This window comes from Pleurodeles waltl, chromosome 6 (genome assembly GCF_031143425.1).
Source record: "Pleurodeles waltl isolate 20211129_DDA chromosome 6, aPleWal1.hap1.20221129, whole genome shotgun sequence".
Classification (NCBI taxonomy): Eukaryota; Metazoa; Chordata; class Amphibia; order Caudata; family Salamandridae; genus Pleurodeles; species Pleurodeles waltl.
In genome coordinates, this window is record NC_090445.1 from 1,698,240,674 (window position 1) to 1,698,262,443 (window position 21,770).

Genomic DNA, 21,770 nt, shown 5'->3' on the forward strand with positions numbered 1-21,770 from the left:
GTCTACCACTTTTTGTGAGTTTCTCTCCACATAATGTGTGAGGGGAACCCCAACTTTCACTTCAAAAAGTATCCTTTTGGTCCAATCCTTAACTGTCTTGCAAAGTGAGAAATGCAGCGTAAAGCACAATCCCTGATAATGCCCACTCTGCATCCCTTTTTAGCCCTTGCCTAGCACGCTGTCTTTTCTACACCTTTCATTTTTTATCAGTGGGTTTAGAGACCCTCCATTGCTTACCATTGGTTGGCTTCTTCGTTATCCTAATTTGCTTGTTTCTTATTGGTCAACTACGGCAGCCTTCCTTCCGCTTCATGTGTTTCTTCCTCACCTTGAGCACGGATTGACGCATTACTTATGTTCTTTCACTGCTCATTTTTTTAGGCACTACTGTTTATTCTTTGAATTTAAGCTCTCTAACAGAGTGCATGTTTTTCAGTTGGCTCAATCATGTACACCTCCCTCTGTGTTCCTCCTGTGTCTGTCTGCTTGAACCACCACCCCACTTTCCCTCCTTCTTTTATATTTGTTGGTCTGCCCTACCTTAACTCCTTTCCTACGTTTGCTGCCATGGTGGTTTGCCTTCATATTCCCTCCCTTTGTTTGTGGTCCATGTTGGTTTGTCACCAACCTCCCCCTTCTTTTGTCCATGTTGGCTTGCCCCATCCTTCCTGGCTCTTTCCAATTGTTGTCGATGTTGGCTTGCCCACCCCACTCTCCCTTCCTCCGTTCTTTGTCTGGGCTGGCTTTTCCTACCCTTCCTACCGTCCTCTATTAGTTCTCTACCAACAATCAAAAAAGAAAGGGTTACAACCCAGGCTGCAATAGCCGCATCATAGTGCATTTTTTTAGACTTTCACTGATGCTGTACAGCAGCCGGGCCACTGTACAACATTACAACATGGCTAGAAACCAAGGATAAAGCCAATACATTGCTTAGTGAGACTTATTGGTTTGCCAAGGCATGGTAGGATTGGTGTGGAAGGTGTTACTGTCTGTGGCGGCACATGTACTGACAAAAATATATAATACATGGTCAAGGGCTTTGGATCAGCCTTGTTCATCACCTCCTTACTGGAAAAGCCGGTCATATTTTAGATCAGATGACAGGACACCCTGCATTATGTAGGGCAATAGGTCAGTCTCCTTGAGTTCTTGCTTTGGGGGAAATGCCATCAGCCTTTTAGACCAGTGGTTCCCAACTTGTGGGATGGGGACTCCTGGGGGTCCGCAAAGCCTTCAAAGGGGGTCCGCGACTGCTTCGAAAATTTTATATTTGTAACAGATTAAGGCCCTCATTATGACATTGGCGGTAAGTGCTGCTTACTGCCATGCGGACTGCCCCCAACATACTGTAACCGCGGCGGTATACCGCTACCTGTATTATGACCCAGACATAGAAATCCGCAACTATACAGACACACACACAAGTCCGCCAGACCAAAGATCAGTGATAAACTGGCGGTAGCAAAACCCACACCGGTACGCCAACAGAACTATGCCCACAATATCATGACCCACGAATCACCGCAGCGGACATTCAACCGCAGTAAACCATTGGCGGTACATACCACCGCGCTCAAAATACATACACACATACAAAACAACACCACATTGGACAATTCAAACTACACATACCTGACACACATACACACACCACACCCATACCAATATAAAACACATACCCAAATTACCCACAACCCTTTACCATTACAAACAATTTTCAACAGAGAGAGAGACACACCAGGAGGACCCACAGAAGCAGAGCCACAGAACACCATCACCCATACTACATTCACGCACCTCACAGCACACACCCCAACACATCACCCCACACACCCTCACACACACCACACACACTACACCCATGGTGCCACAAAGACACCCCAGGTTCTCAGAGGAGGAGCTAAGGGTCATGGTGGAGGAAATCATCCGGGTGGAGCCACAGCTATTCAGGTCAAAGGTGCACCAAACATCCATTGCAAGGAAGATGGAGCTATGGCGGATGATCGTGGACAGGGTCAACGCTGTGGGAAAGCACTCCAGAATAAGGGTTGACATCAGGAAGATGTGGAACAACCTATAGGGGAAGGTGTGTTCTGTGGTTGCAAGACACCAGGTAGCTGTACAGAGGACTGGCGGTGAACCCCCACCTCCTCCCCCACAACTGACAACATGGGAGGAGCAAGTCTTGACAATACTGCATCCTGAGGGCCTGGCAGGAGTAGCAGGAGGATGGACTCTGGTAAGTCACATCTCTATTACTATCACCCCCCTACCTGCATGCCATCACATGCCCCCACCCCTACCCTCACCCCACCACCTCATATACACCCCACCATCACAACCCACTCATCCCAGTACCCAGCGCTGCATGCAACAACAATGCATGGACACCACTCACAGCCTTGCATGGACACCCATCACCACAGCATGCACACCAGTGACTATCACTTAGCCAACCAAATAACAACTCACACAAGCCAAAGCTGCCTTGGTAATAACAACCATAATGGGAAACATACCCATGCACAAGATGTCACATGCAGAAACAATAACACTGCATTTACATCCCCACAGGACCCCCACACAATTTCACCAGAGAGGAGTCGCCAGCAACATCCAGTCCCCCTGCAGAAGAGGACTACAGTGGTGACAGCAGCTCTGCACACCTGGATCAGGATGACCAACCTGGCCCATCAGGGACCTCTGGACAGTCGGTTACCCAGGCACAGTCACATACCACCACAGACCCTCCCCCCTCAGGAAACACCACCACAGCACACACCCTGCGGGCCCACACCACTGTCTCCAGGACACGTCAAGCAGCAGTCTGTCCACCACTACAGGGACCAAGGCCACCCCACAAACACAGGACGATCAGGGATCTGGGGTCAGTGGCAGTGGGCACATGGTTCAGGGGACAGAGACACAAGACAACAGGGAAGTTGGGAGGACTGCTGTGCGACAGCGGGAGGAAAGGCCCAGGGAACCAACTCTCCATGAGGCACTGACAGGGAGCATACCACCTTTCCCAGGAGACCATGGGCCAGATACTGGGAATCAGGAATGACCTGATGGACATCCACACCACCCTGGTCACCATTGCAGGGGTGCTAACAGACATGGCCAACACCATGAGGGAGGCAGTGGCACACCAACGGGCCCCTGACACTAGCCACACCGATGAACAGCCTTCCACCTCCGTTGACACTAGTGGACAGGAGGCCCCACCAGAAGACCAACAGGCCACCAGCACCCCTCCTCCTGCAAAAGGAGAATCACCTTGCAAACGGTCCCCTCAATCCAGGCAGCAGCCAGAGAACATTGCCAAGATCCCACCAGGAAATAACACTCTCCTGATTGTCACCCTTGTGTCCCACTCTGTCACCCTGTCCACCTTGAACCGACATTGCTCCTCTTCCTATGCCCCCTTGGACAATGCACCTGTGATACCAATAGACTGGAGTCTATCCTGAACTTTCCTCCACCTTCACCCAAGCCCATTGCACATCCCCATTTACTTCTCAGCACTGAAATAAACACTGTTGGAAAAAAAAAGTATGGAGTATGTCAAATGATTTAAAGATATAGGGGGTCATTCTGACCCCCGCGGGCGGCGGTCGCCGCCCGCCTGGAGGGAGCCGCCATATGGCCGCTCCGCGGTCGAAAGACCGCGGAGGCCATTCTGGCTTTCCCGCTGGGCTGGCGGGCGACCGCCAGAAGGCCGCCTGCCAGCCCAGCGGGAAACCCCTCCCCACGAGGAAGCCGGCTCCGAATGGAGCCGGCGGAGTGGGTATGTGCGACGGGTGCAGTGGTACCCGTCGCGTATTTCAGTGTCTGCAAAGCAGACACTGAAATACAAAGTGGGGCCCTCTTATGGGGGCCCTGCAGTGCCCATGCCATTGGCATGGGCACTGCAGGGGCCCCCAGGGGCCCCACGACACCCCTCACCGCCATTCTGTTCCTGGCGGCCGGAGCCGCCAGGAACAGGATGGCGGTGAGGGGGTCGGAATCCCCCATGGCGGCGCAGCAAGCTGCGCCGCCATGGGGGATTCCCAGGGCAGCGGAAATCCGGCGGGAGACCGCCGGTTTTCCTGGTCTGACCGCGGCCAAACCACTTCGGTCAGAATGCCCTGCGGGGCACCGCCAGCCTGTTGGCAGTGCTCCCGCATCCCCGGCCCGCCGGGGTCGGAATGACCCCCATAGTTGTTTAACAATCTGTAGACATTGCAAATAGACAGTACAGTGATGTATACATAGGTATGACCTGTAATGTGCTGCAGTCAATGCACCAGGAGCCACAGGGGGGCACAAATATCTGCAAATAGACATGTTAAAGGGTACAATAAGTGGCCTTTGTAGTGGGAGCAGCAGCCAGCCAGAGAAAATTCACTTCACAAAACAGCAATCGAAGGTGAGGTTACAGTGTCTTACCTGTGTTTCACTGGAAGTACTGTTGTATCATAGTTGTTCTGTTGGCCACATCCTCTTCCTCTGCCTCCTCTTCGTCACTGTCCACAGGCTCCTCTGCTTCCACACGACCATCTGCCGCCTCATCCTCCTGCAGAAAAGGCACCTGGCGTCTCAAAGTTAGGTTGTGCAACATGCAATATGCAACAATGATCTGGCAGACCTTCTTGGGTGAGTAGCACAGGGATCCACCTGTCAGATGAAGGCACCTGAACCTGGCCTTCAGGAGGCCAAAGGTGCGCTCAATGATCCTCCTTGTTCGCTCATGTGCCTCATTGTAACGTTCCCCTGCCCTTATCCTGGCATTCCTCACTGGGGTCAGTAGCCATGAGAGGTTGGGATAACCAGAGTCACCTGCAAATATCGAGAGATACCTGTTAGCCAGACACTCACCCTTAGGGCCAACCCCACACCCATATACCAACATACAGTGGGTGGGGATCATGGGCTCACCTATTAGCCACACCCGGTGCCTCTGGAGTTCAGCCATCACATATGGGATGCTGCTATTCCTCAGGATATAGGCATCATGCACAGATCCAGGAAACTTTGCATTGACATGGGAGATGTACTGGTCTGCCAGGCATACTATCTGCACATTCATAGAGTGAAAGTGTCAGAGTCACCAGATCCTCGGGATCTGCGCACGTTCCCAACACGTCCACCACCGAACAGCTCCAAGACTCTGATAGATGAATCACAGAGGCTAAGAGAGCTCAAGAGGGGAAGAGGGGATTAGGAAGGGGACAGCTGGGAAGGAGGCCTGTGGGAAGCAAAAGATTAAACAACACAACATCAGATTCAAAACCACATTTAGATTCATAAAAACTCTCTGTTGAATCTAGGGTTCATTGATACTTGGAACATGAAATAATACTCTATTGTGGTTCAGAGTTCTATGACACTTGAAACATGAAATAACACTCTGTTGAGTCTAGAGTTCAGTGATACTCGGAACATGAAATAACACACAGTTGTGTCTAGAGTTCAGTGATACTTGAAACATGAAATAACACTCTGTTGAGCCTAGAGTTCAGTGATACTCGGAACATGAAATAACACACTGTTGAGTCTAGAGTTCAGTGATACTTGAAACATGAAGTAACACCTAAAACTAAGGAAACATGAATGGCCTAGAACTAGACTCTAATAAGGCCTCACTAAATCTAGGTACCTGAAAATGAATCAAAAATGGTTAGTACAATGTTTCATATGTAATTTTTATGAATTGAAAAACATACTGTTCTAGGAATACAAGAACCTTCCAGAACAATGTACCAGAACAAACACGGCCTCATTACATGAGGATAAAGGCTATCCAAACATTCCTTGGAAAATAATAGGAATAGTACTAAAGACCTTACATGCACATAGAATATAACATCCAGAATTCTAGCACTTTAGATCTTTAGAATCCAAGAACACAAATTGCGCACATTGCGGATTTCCACAAGAGTTTTTGTAAATGTCATGAAATAGTTGCGCACAATGAATAACATGAATTAAGCACAGGAAAAGGAATTGCGCGTCTTGCCGATTCGAATGCCACCATGTGAATGCCAAGAAATGATAGCACGCACAATGAGTAACATAAATTAAGCACAGGAAACAGATCGCACATCTTGCCGATTTGAATGCAACCTTGTAAATGCCAGAAAATGGTTGCGCGCAATGAATATCTAGATTTGTACGCGAGTAAAGAATAGCGAGTCTTGCCGATTCGAATGCAACCTTGTAAATGTCAGAAAATGGTTGCGCGCAATGAATATCTTGATTTGTAAACAAGTAAAGAATCGAGCGTCTTGCCGATTTGAATGCAACCTTGTAAATGTCAGAAAATGGTTGTGCACAATGAATATCTAAATTAGTACACAAGTAAAGAATAGCGAGTCTTGCCGATTCGAATGCAACCTTGTAAATGTCAGAAAATGGTTGCGCACAATGAATATCTTGATTTGTAAACAAGTAAAGAATCGAGCGTCTTGCCGATTTGAATGCAACCTTGTAAATGTCAGAAAATGGTTGTGCACAATGAATATCTAAATTAGTACACAAGTAAAGAATAGCGCGACTTGCCGATTCGAATGCAACCATGTAACTGCCAAGAAATGATAGCGCACAATGAATATCAAGGGTTAAAGCACGAGAAACGAATCGCGCATCTTGCAGATTCGAATGCCACCATGTAACTGCCAAGAAATGGTAGCGCACAATGAATATCAAGGGTTAAAACACGAGGAACGAATCGCGCATCTTGCCGATTCGAATGCCACCATGTAACTGTCAAGAAATGGTAGCGCACAATGAATATCAAGGGTTAAAGCACGAGGAACGAATCGCGCGTCTTGCCGATTCGAATGCCACCATGTCACTGCACAGAAATAGTAGCGCACAATGAATATCAAGGGTTAAAGCACGAGGAACGAATCACGCGTCTTGCTGATTCAAATACCAGCAGGTAAATGCCATTAAATGTCAAGCGCACTTTCACACGCACAAGAGCAAAATGGATTTATCATAGTAATTAGGCCCAAGAACTTGAAATCCTTCGAGAACGGATTCAGGGGCCCAGCCCGACCTCCGTTTTACCGCCCTTGATCAAGAATCACCCAGCCAAGTGAAAGGGCGAGGCCTGGAAGATCAAAGTAGGCCACCGGAACAGAAGCTCAGGAAGTTGCTGCTGCTCTGCACTGGGACCTCTGAATAGTGAGCACGTGGAGCTGGGCTGGCTCCCTTATATAGAGTCTTGGCCGAGCCCACAAACCACACCCAGGCATGCTGCAGAGGATGTTTCTAGAAGGCCCTGGAAGGGGACCACACCCTGACACACTCTGAAAGCCTGCAGCAATACATTGCAAATGAACAGTATTTACAAGCACCTTGAATATAAGTCTTTAGGATTAAACTCTGCAATGCAAAAGGTTTAACAACATCGTATCAACATAATGCATGAATTACATCATCTCATAAGTGCTGTGTTTTTGCATTCCAGTCGCCCGTAGAGCGTGCACTGCCCAGATGTTGACAGAAAGCTCTTTCAATTTCTGTACACCTGTTAATTTCTCCGGGGGGGGGGGCAAAGGCAATATGTGTACCATCAATAGCACCAATGATGTTGGGATATATCCCATTACATAGAAGTCAGCCTTCACTGTGGCCAAATTCTCCACCTGGGGGAAAATGATGTAGCTGTGCATGTGTTTCATCAGGGCAGACAACACTCTGGTCAGTACTATTGAGAACATTGGCTGTGACTTTGGATGCTGCCATGGCCACTGTTGCTTGGAAGGAGCCACTTGACAAGAAATGGAGCACTGATAGGACTTCCACAGGAGGGGGGATCCCAGTGGGGTGACGGATAGCTGAGATCAGGTCAGGCTACAATTGGGCAAACAGCTCTGTGATTGTGGTCCTATCAAGTCTGTAGGTGAGGATACTGTGCCTGTTCTACGTTGTTGCCAGGTCCACCAAGGGTCTGTACACTGGGTATTTCTCCATCTCCTATTCATCCTCAGCGGTTGAGCTATAGGGTGAAAAACGGTAAGCAGATGGTCATATTCAAACATAACCTCAGAATAAAATTCCTTGCATGTTGTGACAGAAACACTATGTTAATGTGTATTCCCGTAAATGTGCCTATGTCTGCTGTGACACAGTTAGGTACCATGACCTGTTCCCCCCTGAAATGGCAGCCGCCTGACCTGTGTGGAGGGACAAGTGGAAATGAGGTAATTCCACTGACGTTGTGCACTGTTGCGGAATGCGGTCGAGGACTGCCGTGCAACACCTCGTTGGTGATCATTGGGCCCTATGGGTTCCAGTAGCCAATGGTGATGTACGCCGGCGGTGACGGTACGCACCGCTGCGGACGTGACCGCCATTTTCTACCTGTTCACTCACTTGCTACCTGACCTTCAACAGGAGAGGACCTACATTGCAAGTGCTGCTGTGACCTATGTCTGGAAGCGACCATGGCTCGAGTGTCTGGGGAAAGGGCCCCTGCCTTCACTCCGGAGGAGTTGGAGAGACTAGCGGATGGGGTCCTACCCCAGTACCGTTTACTTTATGGTCCTCCAGACCAACAGGTGAGTACACTGTGAGCACGATGCATGGGGCATGAATGCATGGAGTGCTGTGTGTGTAAGCCTCGTGTAAGGCGGGTGGCTGAGGGGTCCTGGGCAGAGTGCTGCATGTATTGTGGTCAATGTCTGTGAGTAAGGGGATGGGAGGGATATAGTGGGCCATGAGTGTAACAGGCCGGACAGTATGGCTGATCCCATTTCCTATGTATCATTGTCTGCAGGTCAGCGCCCATCAGAAAAAGGGTATTTGGCGTGCCATCGCCAAGGATGTGCCGGCCCTGGGGGTCTTTAACAGGTGGAGCACACACTGTCGCAAACGGTGGGAGGACCTGTGCTGCTGGGCAAGGAAGATGGCGGAGGCCCAATGGGGATGGTCTCCCAACGAGGAAGGGGTGCCCATCGAACCCTGACCCCCTGAGGTTCCGTATCCTGGTGGTGGCCTATCCGGAGTTGGATGGGCACTTGAAGGCATCACATCAGCCACAAGAGGGTGAGTACAGTTTCAGAATCTGTAAATTGCACGTGATGAGGTGTTATCTGGGTGGGGGAAGTGGGCCTGTGGGTGCCCCTAGGCCAGGACGAACATGGCAGGGTAGGTCCCATGTTGGGCAGGCTCTGATGCACTCCAGCCCCAAATATGCTATTGGGCATCTACTACTGGGCAGGGTCCTGTGGGTTTCAGGTGTGCTGCTATTGGCACTAGGCATTCTACTCCATGGCATGGTGACTAGCATTGTAACTGGTAGTGCATAACCTAGTGCATAGTGCTGTTCCCTGTGTGTTATGTATGCCAACGGTGGTGTTGTTGCTGGCATTGACCAAGTGTATCCTCTGTCTCTCCCCCCCTTTTTGTTTTGACACCCTGTTCTTGTGTGTATTAGCATCATTCGGCAGAGGAGCAGAGGCACCAGCGAAGGAGGGAGCTGCATCCCACATGGCCCATGAGGCCAAATCCACTGACTGTGAGGGCACCAGTGGGACTGAGGGCAAGGGGAGCACCACGGCGGAGACTGGAGGGGACAGTTCGGACAGCGACACCTCCTCCGATGAAAGCTCCCTGGTGGTGGTGGACACCTCTGTGGCCCAACTACAGGTACAGCCGCCACTCCCCATACCAGCACTGCCCTCCCAGCAGCCCCTCAGCGAGTTTCCCTTGCCCACTCACCCAGGAGGGTGGGCATCTCCTTCGCCCCAGGCACCTCAGGCCCTGCCCCAGTCAGCCCTGCTGCCCTGAATGAAGACTGTATTGACCTCCTGCGATCCATCTCTGTTGGGCAGTCAACCATAGTGAATGCCATTCAGGGTCAGGCAGGGCATTTACAACAAACAAATGCATTCCTGGAGGGCATTCACTCTGGCGTGGTGGCCCAACAGAGATCATTCCCGGCTCTGGCCAACTCCCTGATGGCAGCCATTGTCCCTGTCTCTAGCCTCCCGCCTCCAACTTCCTCTACCCAGTCCCATTCCTCTCAACCCCAGCCTGTCCCAAGCACACCATCAGACCAGCATGCACCCAAATCAACACACAGAAGTGGCTCTGGCAAACACAAGCACCACACTTCATCCCACAGGCACTCACACAAGCACCATACAAATGCAGACACACCAACATCCACTGCCTCCACTGTGTCCCCCTCCTCCTCATCATCCACCTCCCTCCCAGTAGCGTCTCAACTCACATCTGCATGCACTACATCCTCATTCACTACCCCATCACCATGACGCCTATCAGTACACGCCCCTCACTGGCAGTCACCACCCCCACATCCATGCAAACATCCCCTGTGTCCTCTCCCACTGTGTCTGTGCCCCGTCCTCCCTCCCAAAGTACACAAGCACAAGCACTCAGACACCCAACAGCCATCCACCTCACGACAGCATCCAGTCCATGCACCTGCACCCAAACACAGCAGAAAGACACCTCCTACCACCACTCCCTCTTCCTCCACCCCCAAACCTTCCAGCCCAGTGTCCCTAAAAAGCTTTTCTTCTCCACCCTTGACCTATTCCCTGCCCCTCACCCCCATCCTTCACTTCGGGCCAGAGCGGTCAGGACCCAGGCTAGCACCTCAGCCACCCAGTCCACGGCCAAAGTCATTTCTGCCACTGCAGTTGTGAGAGGCTCAGAGAAGACAGCCGTGCACATAGCCAGTGTGCCTGCACCAGCTGCCAAGGGCAAAAAGGGAGCACCAGCTGGCAAAGCCAAAAAGGGAGCACCAGCTGGCAAAGGCAAGAAGGGTCCACCAGCTGCCAAGGGCAGGAAGGGACCACCAGCTGCCAAGGGCAATGACAAAGGCACAGACGCCGCAGGCAGGATGGATATGGAGCCTGGTCCTGGAGCAGCATCTGGGCAAACAATACCAGCCATGGCACTTCAGCCGTCACCTGCACTGCCACCAGCACCGCCACCTGCACCGTCAACAGCACCACTGCCAGCAGCCCCTGTGGGCAGCCGTTCGAGGCTGCAGGGGAATGGCTGGAGCCACCCCCTACCACCGGCAGCACCGCCGCCAGCACCACCACCTGCACCGCCAGCAGCACCACTGCTAGTAGCAGCATCCTGAGTGGGCAGCTGTCCGAGGCTGCAGGGGAAGGGCAGGAGCCTCCCCCCACCACTGCCAGCACTGACACCAGCACCACTGTCACCAGTGAACAGCCATCACCCCGGCGGGCAGTGTGTAATCGTGCCTCCATGGACTGTAGTGCATCCTGGCCCCTGCAAAAACTGTAGGTGTGACACCCAGGTGAGAGACTGTGACCTTGCACTTTCCAAGATCTGCATCACAGGGCACAAGGCCCCCTCTATTACTAGTGGAAGAAGGTATCCACTCACCACCTCGTTGCCAGGATGAAGCACACTGGGCACAAAGCCCCCTCCAGAACTAGTGGAAGAAGGTATCCACTCACCACCTCGTTGCCAGGATGAAGCACACTGGGCACAAAGCCACCTCCAGAACCAGTGGAAGAAGCCATCCACTCGCCCCCTCCTTGCCAGGATGAAGCACACTGGGCACAAAGCCCCCTCCAGAACCAGTGGAGAAGCCATCCACTTGAGAGACTGTGGCCTTACACTCCCAAGGACCAAGCAGTGGGCAGACCACCCACTTGAGAGACTGTGGCTTTGTACTACCCAGGACCAAGCAGTGGGCAAACAAACAACTTGAGAGACTGTGGCTTTGCACTCCCCAGGACCAAGCAGTGGGCAAACCACCCACTAGAGAGTCTGTGGCTTTGCACTCCACAAGACCAAGCAGTGGGCAGACCACCCACTAGAGAGACTGTGGCTTTGCACTCCCCAGGACCAAGCAGTGGGCAAACCACCCACTAGAGAGACTGTGGCTTTGCACTCCCCAGGACAGAGTGCTTGGCATGCGGCCCCCTCCAGGAGCAGTGGCGTTGTACCATCTTCCGACTGAGGTGCCCCCCCCTTCCCATTCCCCCTGAGGTGCCTGTGTATTTTCGACCTGATGCGCCTGCAGTGTTCTCTCCGTATTGAGGCAGGAATCAAGTGGGGCCTTGGCCTATGTGAAATGGCCCTGTGGCCCACAGACATTATGGACTGGGCAGTGGCCCTCCATTTGTATATATTGTAGATACTGTTTTGTGCTTTGTGGACATATTTCTAGAAGTTTATATTATTACACTGACTTTACTCACTTCCTTTTGTCCTTGCGTTATTCCTGGGGGGTACGGGGTGGATTTGTAATGTTACTGCATCTGTTTGTGTGTATGGTGTCGGGGCTGAGGGTGTTGCGTGTGTGTGTCACTCTCTTTTTCCTCCCCCCTCCCTTGTGTGCTAGGTGCGGTACTCACCGTGGTCGTCTTCTCCGCCGTTGGTATTCCTGGTTTAGGAGGAGGTAAACCAGCATGGGTAACACCTGTTGTTCGGGCACCATGGCGTTGTGGTTCTTCCTTGAGTGTCCAGGGGTGAGTCGTTTCCATTCTGTGTACTGTTTCCGCCGTGCTTTAGATAGCGTTGGTACCGCCCAGGAAAGGCTGGCTGATTGGCTTGTTGTAACGGGGTGGGCGGTACATTGTCTTCCACCTGGCTGTTGGCGGTTTCCGCCGTGGTCATAACCCTATTTTTTTACCACCGGCCTGTTGGCGGTATTACCGTTGCTTAATTACCGACCGCCAGGTTTGTAATGAGGGCCTAAGTCCCGGGCTTTCAGTAATGGCTCAGTGGAGGGTCCCCAGATTCTAATAATGATTCAGTGGGGGGTCCCTGGGTTCCAGTATTTACAAATTGGGGGTCCACAGAATTCAAAAGGTTGCACACCACTGTTTTAGACCAACCCACTGGACAGTCAATCAGACTGTAAAGTGTCGGTGATCATGAGTGACAGCATTTTATCACTTTATATCTGAGTGCATGTTGGCAGGGTACTGAGAAACAAAGGAGTCTGCCCTGGGAGACTGTCTGAAGCTGCACTTAATGTTGCTCCATGCTGTTAATCACTGTAGCAGCAAAGCCCCAACACTATAAAGGGCTAGGCTGCTGCTTAGGTATGGTGTTGCTTTTTCTGATGTGTTTAGTGACATTTACTTTAGCGATATAGTCTGTGAAATTACTTTTTTTATTTTTTAAGAAACACATAATTATGCAAAATTGCAAATACATTTTTGAAAAATAGACTTTGGGTGCCTTGAATGAAAACTGCATGCGAGTGCATGTCTACATGGAGACATGTTTCAGGAGAAAATGTGTACTGCAACACCGAATCTGTTTGAGCCAGTCTTCTGGAAGACATTTCTAGCTGCAAATAAAGTGTGAGAAATTTCACACTTTTGTAATGTTGAAAATTTTACATAATTGCATGAAGCAAAATAGTGAGCTTTATATATTTTACGTGAAAACACCAGAAATTTCATAGAGGCCTACGTAAAATACTTTGGAGCTTGTGAAACATCAGGATCATGTTGGAAAGTAAATGCCCAGGCAAATACCCACCGACACTGACCTGGTTTGAGGTCAAGCCCAATCTATACACCCGGTCTCTGAGGCACACAAAATGCCATTCCTGCTACCTGAGGCACAGAGACTTCTGACCCTGGGTTTTGCAGGAGCCTCTGTACCTGTAGTATACAGGGTGCTGTCCATGGAACTGCTTCAACACTTGCAACCTACTATGCATTTGCCCACCCTACATAACAAAGGCTGCCATCTTAGGACATGCAAACCAAGGTTTGCCATCCAGAAATCTGCTGCACAGAGACTTCTGCCCCTCGAGACCTGCAGCACGAAAACTGCCACCCAAGTTGCCTGCAGACCTAAATTACCATCCTCAGATGACTGCTGTTGGAACCCGCACCCCAAGACTGTTGTCCCCTGAAACAGTAGACAGTGGTCATCACCCTTTTCCCCTCCCATTGCTGTTGGCTGCAGCAGGAAGATCACTGTTGTTGCAGTATCATGAGATATAACTTTATCATAGAAGGCGAGACCCTAAGCAGCAGCATCTCTTGTCCATCCACTGATAAAAAATAAAAGAGGGGCTTAGACTTGTTTACAATCAATGCAGTCCTTAGTACACATGGGCAGCGGCTCTTTCCAATTTGCTTCTCCCCACTGGATAAGACTGAAAGAAGATGTCTGCTGCACAAATACACATTGAGCTATCTGTTGATCCAAATCACTGTAGGGCCGTGTTACCAAATACATCAACCACATGTTGTTGCAGCCAGTACAGGACTAGGGGCCATGGTTCTCATTGAAATGCATTGTGGTGAATACTAGGTTTTGATTATCCCAAAAAGGAGCACCTATAAAGAGTGATAACAGATGTTGGTCACAGTATAAATCATGTGTTGGTGATTCTACCATGTGGATAATGCCGAGCTCTGCTGGAATTTTATGAAACGTATTAGAGAGAAAATGGTTTTCTCTTGTGAAATTCTCATAGAAGTATGGGAGGTGTTGCAGAAGCTAAAATCAGAGCACATTTTCTAAAGGTTCACACTATCTTCCCCACCCATGTGAAAATAAATAAAGTCTGATATTCTGAGTAAAACATGTACTCCCAACAGCAGTCTGTCAGGTGAGGGTGACAGGGAGAGGGGTTCCCCCCAGGTAGAGGTCCTAGTTGTGAAGTGTGGAGACACCCCAGAAGAGTGTGGGTTGAGTGTCAGGGACAGTCGGGTGCTGTCTCACCAGTCTCAGGAGGGTGTTGTGGGGTACTTTTTCAAGGCAGAAGCACTGGATGGTTGGGTGAAGGGTAGTTTGGTTAACTCATGTGAGGGGCTGTGTGATGCGATTGCTGGAGAGCATATGTCCAGTCCTTGTTTTCCAGAGCTACACCAACACCAGGTGGAGTGTGAGTTCTCTGACCCCAGGGAATTTGCACTGGAGGCAGACCTATGGGTGAGTACCAGAGGGTCTGAAAAGGCATTTGTGGTGCTCCTGAATGGAGTGGTCTAGGTATTTCCCAACCAGACGAGGTGGGAAAGGCTTGCAGTGTCCCAGGTAGGTCCAGTGTAGTGGGATGGGCAAGGGATCCCATGACCTGTCTCAGAGGAGAGGGAATGAGGGTGGGCTGAGTCCCACGGTGTCCGAGATCCAGTCCCAAAACCAGGAGGGTTCAATGAGTGAACCCCAGGATGGGAGCCTAGCCTGTACCATTGGGCTATCTGCTGAGGGCGACCCAATAGTGTCAAGAGAACTTGGGGGCAACCGTAGCCAGCGTCCCACCAGTTCTGGTGTCTGGCCGTACCACTGCTAGAGAGGGGGTGCAGAAATCCAGACAGAGGGCTGAGATCGGGTTGCAGGCCCCAGTGGAGATCCTGGATGGTCAGGAGTCAGCTCTGAGGTCATAGCCCCCCAGGAATGACCTTGGTGATACCATTTCTGGGCTGGGCGGAACTAGGCTCTGCCAGGTGGGCAGAGGTCAGGGGACCGGCACCAGCCAGACTCTTATGTGGCCCATAGTAAAGGTGTTTCCCTTGTGGAGGCAGTTGTGCTCCCCAGGAAGTGGTTCAGCCTAAGGGTACAGACCCTAGGCTGGAGGGTCAGGTGCAGGGGGTAAACCCTGACCTGATGGGGGTGGTTTGCTCAATCACACCCCTGTGTGTGATTGCTAGGGGTACTCTCCATGGTAGGAGTGCAGAACCCTGAAAGTAGGGGCAGGGGAGGGAGAGACTCACCCCTGACCCCAATTCAATCCAAGGGTACAGACACTAGGTAGAGGGGCCAGGTTGAGGGTGTGTCCCCTGACCTGGAGGGAAGGGCAACTGCTATCAGTGCCTCTACCATGTTAGATTCTGGGGGGGCCACTCCTAGTAGGGGGGTGCAGGACCCCAGAAGGAATGGCAGTGGGAGGGAAGACTTGCTCCGGGTCCACCCTGAAGGCACAGACCTCGGGTTGGAAAACCATTTGCAGGTTAACATCCCTGCACTAGTGGGAGGATTGTGCAGGACTGCTTCCTTAAGCTCCTGGACAATTCTGGATTCTGGGACGGGGGTCACCTTCAGCGGGGGTGGGGTGCAGGACACCAGAAAGTAGGGTGGGGGGAAGGAAGCCTCACCATTGACCTTGGTCCAGCCTGAGGGTATAGACCCCAGGATGGAAGACCAGTTGCAGGTTAACATCCCTGCACTGGTGGGAGAATTGTGCAGGACTGCTTCCACAAGCAGCCTGATAATTCTGGACTCTGGGGATGCCGCTCCTAGGGGGAGGGTACAGAGCCCCAGAGAGGAGGACCAGTGTCAGGCTGTCATCCCTGACCTGGTGGAAGGGAGCGTGGTCAAAAGGTACCAGGCACCTGGGGCTCCTGCCCCCCCACGCTCCATAGTCACAGTGGTTGGTGGGCATTGAAAGGACTGGGGCCTGGCTCTCATCCCTGACAGTTGTCAGTGGCCACTCTGGTTTGCTGTCCTGGTGGACAGGATTTCCCCTGGGATGGAGACAGGTGTCACACCCCGGAGATAGAGTGGGCCACTCCACTCTGTTGGCCATGGTGGTACTGTCTGCCCACTGGGATACATCTGTGAGCAAAGTAAGGTCAGCTGCTGCACCTATGGTATCTGCAGATGAGGAGAGGGGTTCCCAATGGGTTATCTTAGTGGGCCCTGAGAGTAAGGACAGAGGGATCCAACGGGAGTCAGAAAGGCATAGAACTGGAACATGCCCCTGCTTTTTTGGACCTGAGTCCCTGTTCAATCGCCTCAATCAAGAAAGTCTATCAAGGTAGTAATTAGTCTCTCCTGGCTTTAGGATGGTAAGGGGTTCTGTGGGACTTGGCCCTTTTTGCAGGGTCATCCCAAATCTTTCTGCCTCCTTCCTCATATTTTCTCTGACCTGTTTTTGTTGGCGTTAGGACTCTGGGCACCTTACCACTGCTAACCACTGCTAAACTGTACATGCTTACTGTGTAAATTGTATTGTTGATTGTTTTTTCCCATGATTGGCACATTTTGATTTACTAGTTAGTCCCTAGTAAAGTGCAATAGAGGTGCCAGGGGCTGTATATCAAATGCTACTAGTGGGTCTGCAGCACTGGTTGTGCCTCCCACATGAGGAGTCCTGTAAAAATCTCAGACCTGCCACTGCAGTGTCTGTCTGTACAGTCTTGTATTGCCAGTTCGACCTGGCAAGTGTACCTACTTGCCAGGCCTAAACCTTCCCTTTTTATACATGCAAGACACCCCTAAGGTAGGCCCTAGGTAGTCCGATGGGTAGAGTGCAGTGTATGTTAAAGGTGGGACATGTACTGATGTGTTTTACATGTCCTAACAGTGAAATACAGCAAAATTCGGTTTTCACTGTTGCAAGGATTCTCTCTCTCATAGGTTAATGTGGGGGCTGCCTTTAAATAACTTTAAAGCACATATTCTGATGTGCCATCTGAGCTAGAATGGAGGGATAAGTGGTCACTTACACCTGAATGGGCTGTGTCTGCCCTCACACAATGCAGTCTCCATCCCCCTGGTGTGTTTCAGGGGCCAGGCCTGGGCAAGCAGGTTCTTGTGAACAACAGAGACTTTCCTTTGAGGTTTGTCTACTTCGAACACCATGCGATCGGATTTCTCACGCGTCGTCCCTGGGTGTCAAAGTCATCGTGACCCTGCACGGATCCGAGGTGCCCCATCCGTAAATGGATGCATCACTCTCTTGTGAGGTAGAAAAACAACGGATTGCTGACCGGGCCAGAGAAGAAATGACGCATGGGCTCACTTACTAGTAAGGAATCGACACATTGCTGCCTTTTCCGATGCACGTGCGGCTTTATTTTTGATGCAAACCAGATACTTTGTGTAAAATCAACATTTCCATTGTTTCTATAGAGTAAGACTCTTAGGGGGTCATTCTGACCCTGGCGGTCACCGACCGCCAGGGCCAACGACCGCGGAAGCACCGCCAACAGGCTGGCGTTGCTTCCAGGGCCATTCTGACCGCGGCGGTAAAGCCGCGGTCAGAAAAGGGGAACCGGCGGTTTCCCGCCGGTTTACCCCTGGCCCAGGGAATCCTCCATGGCGGCGCTGCTTGCAGCGCCGCCATGGGGATTCCGACCCCCTTCCCGCCATCCTGTTCCTGGCGGTTTCTACCGCCAGGAACAGGATGGCGGGAACGGGTGACGTGGGGCCCCTGGGGGCCCCTGCACTGCCCATGCCACTGGCATGGGCAGTGCAAGGGCCCCCTAACAGGGCCCCACAAAGATTTTCAGTGTCTGCTTTGCAGACACTGAAAATCGCGACAGGTGCCACTGCACCCGTCGCACCCCTGCAAATCCGCCGGCTCCATTCGGAGCCGGCTTCCTCTTTGCAGGGGCTTTCCCGCTGGGCCGGCGGGCGATCTTCTTGAGATCGCCCGCCGGCCCAGCGGGAAAGTTGGAATCACCGCCGCGGTCATTTGACCGCGGTGCGGTGTTTGGGCGGTTTCCGCCCGGCAGGCGGCGGCCTTATTCTTTTGAAAATTGATGTCTTGACTTGTGTATGTTGGATTTTTGTTGTTGTAGTCTTGTTTGATTTAGATAAATAATACCTAATTCTCTAAACTGGTGTGGTGTTCATTATTAGTGTTTTCACTGTATTACTGTGTGTACTGGTACAAATACTTTACACATTGCTTCTGAGTTAAGCCTGCCTTGTCGTGCCAAGCTACCAAGGGGGTGGGTGGGGGTTAACCATGTGTGTTTCTCCTTTGCCCTGACTAGAGTGAGGGTCCTTGCTTGGTAAAGGGGTAATCTGACTGCCAACCAAAGACCCCTTTTCCAACATTAAGTTTTTGTTTTTCTCGTGAATATTTTTACTTTATATCACATATCTATGTTACAACCTGGTCTTCAGTTTTGATATTCTCTTTTTTCCCTTACCCCTTTGTTGCGGTTACCTCCAAAACCAGAAAAAAGCTAAACAGTTTATTTTCTCATTTACAGTTTAGAATATTATTTGTTTTATTATATACATTTCTTGTTGTTGCCATTCTGTTTTTGCGATTGTTAATTCTCAATAAAACTGATCAAACCTTAAAAAAGAAAGTATTTGGAAATCAGCAGCGCTGTAGGAATGTGTAAAACTGGGAAGTCTGATCTGACACCAGATAAGTGACTACTTTAGGTGAGCCAAAGGTGCAACTTGGTCTCTGCCCTTGGACACTGGGGGCAATGCACTGGACTCTCATCCTAGCCAGGGATTGTGCATGTGCAGGCACATCCCCCTCTGCAGCTTTCATTTCTATTGCTGTGTACAATCGTGTCCAATTCATGTGCGCTCCCTCCTTCTTTTAATGGCTGATTGGCTGTTGGTGCTGCATTGCCACTTTACCCCCAGCTCTTCATAGGAAACAGTGTCACCGTCTCTCTTTTTTGGGGGAGGGGGCGAGAACACTGTTCAAATACTCGGGCCGCATCTTGTCTGAAAGCCAGTGTGGAATTTTACAAAATTAACAGTTGTAGAGTGTTTGAATCATATTCTGTGAACTGTTGCTAATACTCGCATAATGTAAAAACTGCGAAAAAGAAAGTGAAAAAACACCTCCCAAAGTAATAGCAGATTTGGTGCTACAGTAGTAAATCACAGTACAAAATAGGGGCTGCCGGTTCAGAGTTACAAAGTGGTGGTAAACAGTAATAATGCATTGTGCTGATGGGCAGTAGGGCAAGACGACCAGCAGTGAATGCACTTGTGTTTTTTTTTTAGCAAATGTTAAGGTTTAGATTCATGCAACTTAGAGCCCTGGTTTTACTCTTGTAAAAACAGTGCAATAGTTTCCTGTCAAGGGAAAGAGTGGACATGCAAAATGTTATTTTGAAGTTGAAAGAAAAGTTCATTAAATGACATAACAGATACAAGGAGATGCTGGTATGCTAGATAAGGAATGTTGCGGACAGAGGGAAAATACAGTGAGCTCTCTACTAAAATAAAGTAAGGCCCTCATTACAACCCTGGCAGTCAGTGTTAAAGCGGCGGTAATACTGCCAAGAGGCCAGCTGTAAAAAAAAATGGGATCACGACCACGGCTGAAACCGCCAACACAGACAGCCACTTTAACCCCGCCACGGTGACCGCCACGGTGGTAGCAACCAACACGACAGCGGTCAACGCCAACAGACAGGCAGAAGACATTGTACCGCCACCACTTTACTTTACAACCCGCCTATCCGCCAGCTTTTCCCAGGCGGTAGCAACACCATCAAAATCACAGCAGAAACAGTGTTTGGAATGGAAACCACTCACCACTCGACACTCAACTAAGTACCAGGACGCCATGGAGCCCGAGCAGCAGGTCCTGCTGATGCTGGTCTACTTCCTCATCTACCAGGAACACCAAAGGAGGCGGCAACGACGATGGTAGGTACTGCAGCTTGTACACAGGGGAGGAAAAAGAGAGTGACACACACACACAACACATAACACCCCCACCCTCACCCATAACACCATACACACAAACAGACCCAACAACATTATAGATACACCCCGTAACTCCCTGGAAGAATGCAAGGACAAAAGGAATTGAGTCAAACCAGTGATATTTTAGAAATAAGCAGATATACTATAGAATTTGAAAAACAGTATTTACACAAATAGACAACAGGTACAGAAGTCTGTACATTGTCCATCACAAATGTTCGTGGGCCACTGGACCTAAAATCATGGGCCAAGCCAACACTTGGCTCCTGCCTCAATACGGAGCGAACACTGCAGGGGCATCAGGTCGAAAACACACAGGCACCTTAGGTGGATGGGGAAGGGTGGGGAACCCCAGCCAGAAGATGGAAGAATGCCACTGCTCCTTGAGGGGGCACCATGCCCAAAGTGATGTCCTGGGGAGTGCAAGGCCACAGTCCCTCAAGTGGATGGTTTGCCCACTGCTTGGTCCTGGGGAGTGCAAAGACACAGTCTTTCAAGTCCCTCAAGTGGGTGGTTTGCCCACTGATTGGTACTGGGGAGTGCAAAGCCACAGTTTTTCAAGTCCCTCAAGTGGGTGGTTTTTCCACCCCTTGGTCCTGGGGAGTGCAAAGCTAGTCTTTCAAGTCCCTCAAGTGGGTGGTTTTCCCACTGCTTGGTCCTGGGGAGTGCAAAGCCACAGTCTTTCAAGTCCCTCAAGTTGGTGGTTTGCCCACTGATTGTTCCTGGGGAGTGAAAAGCCACAGTCTTTCAAGACCCTCAAGTGGGTGGTTTGCCCACAGCTTGGTCCTTGGGAGTGTAAGGCTACAGTCTCTCAAGTGGATGGCTTCTCCACTGCTTCTGGAGGGGGCTTTGTTCCCAGTGTGCTTCATCCTGCCAAGGATAGGGTGAGTGGATGCATATCGCCACTGGTTCTGGAGGGGGCTGTGTGCCCAGTGTACTTCATCCTGGCAAGGATGCGGTGAGTGGATGCATATCTCCACTGGTTCTGGAGGGGGCTTTGTGCCCAGTCTGCTTCATCCTGCCAAGTAGGGGGTGAATGGATACATATCTCCACTAGTTCTGGAGGGGGCTTGGTGCTCAGTGATGCCGTTCTTGGGGTGTGCCAGTACACATTCCCTCACCTGGATGTCTGAGGTACGAGATTTGCAGGGAACAGGTAGCATGATAGTTCATGGAGGCAGGGCCAGACTCCATCCTGTGGTGGCTAAGGCTGCTAAGTGGTGGTAGTGCTGGTGCTGGTGGGGGTGCTGCCAGTGGTGGTGGTCGGCTCCAGCTCGTCTCCAGCAGCCTCGAACGGCCGCCCACTGAGGCTGCTGGTGCTGGTAGGGGTCCTACTGTCAGGGGTGCAGCTGGTGGTGCTTGCAGCAGGGATG